Source organism: Salvia splendens, chromosome 20 (genome assembly GCF_004379255.2).
Source record: "Salvia splendens isolate huo1 chromosome 20, SspV2, whole genome shotgun sequence".
NCBI lineage: Eukaryota > Viridiplantae > Streptophyta > Magnoliopsida > Lamiales > Lamiaceae > Salvia > Salvia splendens.
Window position 1 is genome coordinate 8,828,249 of NC_056051.1, and position 6,794 is coordinate 8,835,042.

At 39.2% G+C, this 6,794-nt stretch overlaps 1 pseudogene; it reads left to right on the forward strand.

Moving 5' to 3' along the window:
* Positions 1 to 2,010: 2,010 nt before the first annotated feature.
* LOC121781076 lies at positions 2,011 to 4,532 on the forward strand (annotated as a pseudogene).
* Positions 4,533 to 6,794: the final 2,262 nt, after the last annotated feature.

A 6,794-nucleotide genomic window follows, 5' to 3' on the forward strand; every position in this document is an offset into this window, starting at 1 on the left:
TTTTGGAGGGGTTTAGCTGCTGCCACGCAACATGAGGGTCGAGTTTTAACTACTAAGCCTGGGAAATGAAATCTAGTCTATTCTAACTACCAGATCTGGAGAATTGAAAGTACGTAAAACATAATTACATGCATGATTCGTATCCGAAAGTAACTTGAGAGCATTCACAAACTTCCTGGGTCAAGTAAAAGAGTTTCCTAAATTAACCAAACACAAGGTAAGTAAAAGTATACAGCAAAACAGATTACTCTAATTAGCTACTGATAAAAGCTGCAACTAACAAACTAAAGTAACGCGACTACAACTACTGAATGATTTCATCTTCTCCAACAAACAAGCACGATATGAACAAAACAGAGCATGAAAACAGAGCATACTTCAGATCGAACGATGAACACTTCAATTAAACTAACAGCTATCAGATCTAAACTACTGAGCTAAGAAAACAAGTAGTAACAGGGTTTTCCATGCAGATCCGAACACTCGTATTCTAGATTCAAACGATTAACAGAAATCTAAGCTAGATCTACCATAATCATCACCAAACAAACTAGATCCACCATTTCCAACATCATTTCAACTCCGATTCAATATCAACTCTGATGGAGGACAACTATTGAGCTTGTATATGGTGGATGAGAGTGGTCGTTCAAAGTTTTACCGTCTTATTTGAATGAAATGCAAAGACAAAATCCTGGTACAATTGTGGAATGGTTGCATGATGACAGATTAAGCCGCGGTATGAACAAGGTATTCAAGTATGTATTTTGGGCTTTTGGACCAGCTGTGGAGGCTTTTCAACTATGCAAGCCAGTTTTAACAGTTGATGGAACTCATCTACGTGGACGATGTCGAGGTAAAATTCATAGAAGAACATTTGGAGTCTCAAGACATTTGCTTCCTTGCTGTCACCAATTTTTTAAACCCAAATTTAACACTCAAACACAATATCAAATAATGTAACACCTAAACCCAAATAATACCACACCAATTTAAAACCCACTTAAACCCAATCAAGTTGCCCAATTTTTAAGCTAGAACAACACTACCTAGTTTGGCTTTTAATCAAATTTATACCCTAACCAAACACCAATATCTCCACTATTAATCAACAATAATGTCATTCAAACAAGCCACTACGCTAAATAATAATGCAACACAAAATTTCAACTCAATTTACAACCAATTACAAACCCTAAATAACTACCAAACAATTACTCTAATATTGTAAAAAATAAGCATACTAACCGAAAAATATATCAAATAGGAGGAAGAATGGCACCGATTCACTCCTTGTTGATGCAATTGATGGAGGGAGGGCGAAATCACTGAGAAGCCGCCGGCCGCTGTGTGTGCTGTGTGTGGGTTTCGCGATTTGGGAGAGGAGAATAAGATATTACACATTCTGTCAAAACACGCCAATGGTATTGGCGTTTCTAATTTTAGTTTCATTTTTTAATTAAATCTTTTAAAAACGCCAACGTGATCGGCGTGTACAAATTATAAATATTGTTTTGTTTTATCCGATATTCGCATAAAAACGCCATCGGAGTTGACGATTTTTAATTAAACACTCCAACGGAATAGGCGTGTTACAATAAATACTGTATTATCACAATTTCAAAAAGAAAATGTAAAACGCCAACCACGTACGGGTTTTTACTTAATAAGACGCCGATGAGGATGACGTTTTTCCCATAGATGGAAGAAATAATAAAGTTGGTACATTTTCGTTATTGTAGTAGTAAAGTGCCCCACGCATCCGAAAAACTCTTAATTTTCTTCAACCTTTTCTGGTTTTGGCCCATTTGAAGGGTTTGTAGGTAGTTGCCCCTAAAGATTTGAACTTTGATGAATTATATATGCCTATAACGAAGATTTTTAGGGCTTTTGGGTGCTTGATTGATGAAGTGTTCGCCGAGATTTGGAGGGCATTTTTTCACCTCAATTTCCCCTTTTTTTTGCTTCTCACTTGGATTAGCATGTATAAACATTTATGTTTGTAGATCTGTGTACCATAAGGGTGTATTGTTTATCTTTTTATGTGGAGAAGATGCTAGTATATTCTATTTGAGTTGTTATAACACTGTTTTGTTTTACAGTAGAGATAGGTGTTTCATTCTGTGCCTAGAACCTTTGTTATTATTTGCCTTTTATGCTAACATGTCACGACTTATAAACCAAGCTGAGAGACATAGTGTTAGATAGTACTAGTGGGTTATGACCTTATTCTTTGGTCGATATCCATTAATCTACTAACATGGTCAACAAATTATGCACCTAAGTCTTATCTTGTTCTGTGATTTACCCTTCTTTAACAGTTTTAGGTCAAATAATAGGGGTATTTAATGAACAAGATTTTGTACAGACAAGGTGTGTTTATTAGCCATTAAAACTTTTGGCTTTGTCTAGTTTCACATTATCTTAAACCCTTCTATTTTTTTGAAAAAAGTCTATTGCTACTTTTCTGAATTGCTCCTCTCGTCATCCATATTGGTTGCTACATCGTCTAGTTTTTGAGTGTTCTAGAAGGTCCTCAAGGTAGCCTCCTAGAGATCCATCAACTCAGGCAGCCCTTGTGCGTCCCTATTTTTGTCCCCAGTCTGCCCCCAGGCGCGGGCAGAGTAATGACTTGCTATGATACAAGGAGTGAAGACGATGACCCGATTAAACAAGTTCTGGAGGAGTCCATGCTTATGCTTAGTATGTAAATAGATACTAATTCCAAGCCGTTTGTGAAATATGCTGTAGCACTACTATGAGTTAGAAGATACAATTTTTAATTGAGTATTGAATGAGCTATGTTTCTTTCTTTTATTTGTTTTAAGTACATATACTTTCTTCTCATATACTTTAGTTTATTGATAAATTTGATTTTAATTGAGTTCAAATAGTTTCTTCACTTATCATGTATGATAGTGATATGCGGCAAATTCCAGTGTTGGGGATTTCTTGCTCATGAAAATTCTCTAGTTTCGGTGTAGAGGATGAGCAATTTCTTGTCATTTTTACAGTACATCATCAGCTAAATTTTGATTCCTAAAATCTGATGGAGGTGTTATAACATTTGTGTCAAACTGATCACATTATAAGCATCAACTCATTTGAAAGAAGTCTTTTTCTCTAGAACTCATTATTTGGCTGTTTATATTGTATTCAACTTTCATGGAAGGAATGGGTATAGTGTCGCCTATGTGCATGATGGACTAATACCGACCTTGATCCTTTGGTTCAGGAGGAGTATGGTATTTATGATCCCAAGGGATATTGTTCTTTGTCATTACAGTTCTTAAGAAGAGGTCAAAAATTATTGAGATAGTTGTTGCCCGTGATATTGTCTTTGCACTTGCCCAATCTGGTGTGTGTGCAGCATTCAGTCGAGGTGCAAAACTACTGAAATTTAAGCTCCTTGTGCATTTTCTCTTGGCTATTAAAAGGGCTTATATATGTCACCTATTTGACGCAGAGACTAACGAGAGGATATGCTTCTTGAATGTTTGTCCTGATGAAGTCATTCGGAGCTTATTCTACAACAAAAATAATGATTCACTAATTACTATTTCAGTCTATGCTTCGGATAATTTTAGTTCTTTAAAATGTAGAACAACGTAGATCGAGTAATTCCATCTTACCATTTGCTTGCTGTTTCTTTTTGTTCTCATTTTGTTTTATTACTCCTCAGTACATCTGTGGCCCATTTAGATACATACGAAGGGGCAAACCTGATGCTGGTTTCCCTCTTTCCGAGTCCGAGTCATTGAAGTGGCCTGGTTTTGTCGAGTTTGATGATGTGAATGGAAAGGTTCTTACCTACTCTGTACAAGACTGGTAATCTTAGCTGATAAGTGGATCATCAATTATATTTGACACTTATTTTTTTCTAATATCCACAACTGACTTATTTCAGCATATACAAGGTTTTTGACTTGAAAAACTACACGATGTTGTACTCAATTTCAGATAAAAATGTTGAGGAGATCAGGATCAGGTAATGTTATAGTTTGTAAATAAGATTTTCTTGTATATACTCATTTCAAAAACAATATGGGGGAATGTTTCTTTTAATCTTGAAACTATAGTTTTACCTTTGGGATTATATTGAAAACTGTGGTTTTGGTATGCCAGTTGTGCTATTATGATTTTATGCATGCTTGAGTAATCGACTATAAGCAGAATTACTTGCTATGATAATTGGAGGTTGTAAATTTGTTTCATGTTCTTTCTTCCCTCTGATTGTGTCCTTCTGGCATTTTGTTAAATATTTTTTGCATGTGTTTTGTACAATAGTCCAGGAATCATGCTTCTGATCACAAAAAAACCTAGGCGCCGTCCCCTTGAAGATTCTCTCAATTGAAGATGGGACTGTTTTGAAATCGTTTAACCATTTTCTTCATAGAAACAAGAAGGTTGATTTCATTGAAGAAGGTTGTTCTTCTTGGTTACTATTTTTATTGGAGGCGCTTTGAGTTTTACTCAAAAACCAGAACTGTGTATGAATGATGAAGGCAATAGTAGTATGAATCATAGTAGTACTACTTTGCTCCAATAGCCTCTTGCTGCATATATTATTACTCCTTCTGCTCCACAAGAATATGCACTCTTGGTTGGGCACGAGTTTTAATGCATAATTGGTAAAGTAAAAGAGAGATAGAAAGGAAAAAAGTAATTAAAATATTGATAGTGGATAATTGGTTTTATCTCATTAGAGAAAAGACTTTTTAAAATTAGAAAATGCATATTCTTGTGAGACGGTCTGAAAAGGAGAGAATACATAGTCTTATGGAACGGAGGGAGGAATACATACTTTGATTAACCTGCTAGTTACAAAATTATTTATTTGTTGGAAAATCATGTGCTGATATATTCACAAGGAATCAAAATACCGTTGACAGCACCTGATCTTTCAGTTTACAGAAACATTCCCTGATTTTTTTCTATAGCATTTCTAGTACCTGAAAATCTCATTTTTGGTATTTGAAGATAATTTTCACCTCAAAATGTTCTTCAAAAATACATTTTCACATTTTTGCCATAAAGGACATTTTTGGGCTTACACGAAAAGTGACCTAATATGATAGTACTATAAAAATCTTCTCTCGTTCTCCTTTTCTTCCCTGATTCATTTCTTTCTCTTCCAATTAAAATGTACTATCATGTAAAAATGTGGAGCGGTTGGATTTTTTTTTCATCCAGTTAAATAGTTGGTCAACAACTCAATATATTTGAAGTGCATTTGTTGGAAGTATGATTTTCAATAATAATACTCCATCCGCCCTCAAAGAATATTCACTTTGGATTTGTCATGAGTTTTAATGCAAAATTGTTAAAGTAAGAGTATCTGCAATGGCGGACTTCCGCGCGAAATTCCCACGGACGTCCCGGAATTCCATCACGGACGTCCGCCATTAGGCGTGCCCGACACGGATACGGAATTGGGCTGAGGACGTCACAGGTCTGCGGCGTTAAGCGGAATTGAGCGCAGAATTCCGCGGGGATGTCCGCCATTGCGTCGACTCCCTCGGAATTCCGCATGGAATTCCGCTTTATTTCATTTTTTTTGTAATGTCTATATATACCGCTCGTTTAACTTCGTTTCATTTCTCCCCACTTGTTTTAACAAGTTTCTCTCTCTCTAAATTTCTTTTATATAATAGTAATGGCTGGTAGTGGTAGTGGTAGTGGTAGTGGCCATCATGAAGACGTAATGGCTCCGATTTGGGCACGTGTGCGAGAGGCCGCGGCGAGAGAGGAACAAGAGGCCTCGGCGCCGGCGGTGCCTCGACCCATCCACCGTCGCACTATAGTACCCCGCGACCACCTCGCTGCCCACCGTCGGATGTACGAGGACTACTTTGCGCCGGAGCCACGGTTTGGGGAGACCCTATTCCGGCGACGGTTTAGGATGCAGCGGCCGCTGTTTATGCGTATCGTTGGCGCTTTGGAGCGTCGATACGGGTATTTCAAGGTGCGGGAGGATGCAGCGGGTAAACCCGGCCACATACCGATTCAGAAGTGCACTGCCGCACTCAGGCAGTTGGCGTACGGAGGTGCGGCGGACATGTTCGACGAGTACCTCCGCATCGGCGAGTCGACAGCCAGCGACTGCTAAAAGTATTTTTGTCAGAGCGTTAGGGAGATATTCGGGGATAGGTATCTTCGGAAGCCTAGCCCCTAAGATTGTCAGGCTCTGCTGGATATGCACGGGGCTCAGCACGGCTTCCCGGGGATGCTGGGCAGCATACATTGTATGCACTGGGAATGGAAGAACTGCCCCGCTGCATGGAAAGGGATGTACACTACCGGTTTCAAGGCCAAGAATCCCACGATGATCCTTGAAGCGGTAGCTGACTACCGGTTGTGGATATGGCATGCCTATTTAGGAGTAACCGGGTCGAACAACGACATCAACGTCCTCCAGTCGTCGCCCCTTTTCAACGACCAATGCATGGGCATCGGTCCGGCCGTCAGCTATTATTTGACGGATGGGATATACCCGATGTGGCCCGTCTTTGTGAAGACGATCAGATGCCCAACGGATGCGAAGAAGGTATACATTGCGTAACGTCAGGAGGCAACGCGCAAGGATGTGGAGCGGGCATTTGGTGTGCTCCAAGCTCTATGGGCGGCAGTGAAGGGTCCATCACGGCAGTGGTACGTTGACAGCGTCGCCGACATCATGTACGCATGTAATATCATGCACAACATGATCGTCGAAGATGAAGGTCCAGCATTGACCGATTGGGCCAATGATGATGTTGATGCTGCGGGTCCAAGCCACGGCGTGGCCACTAGCA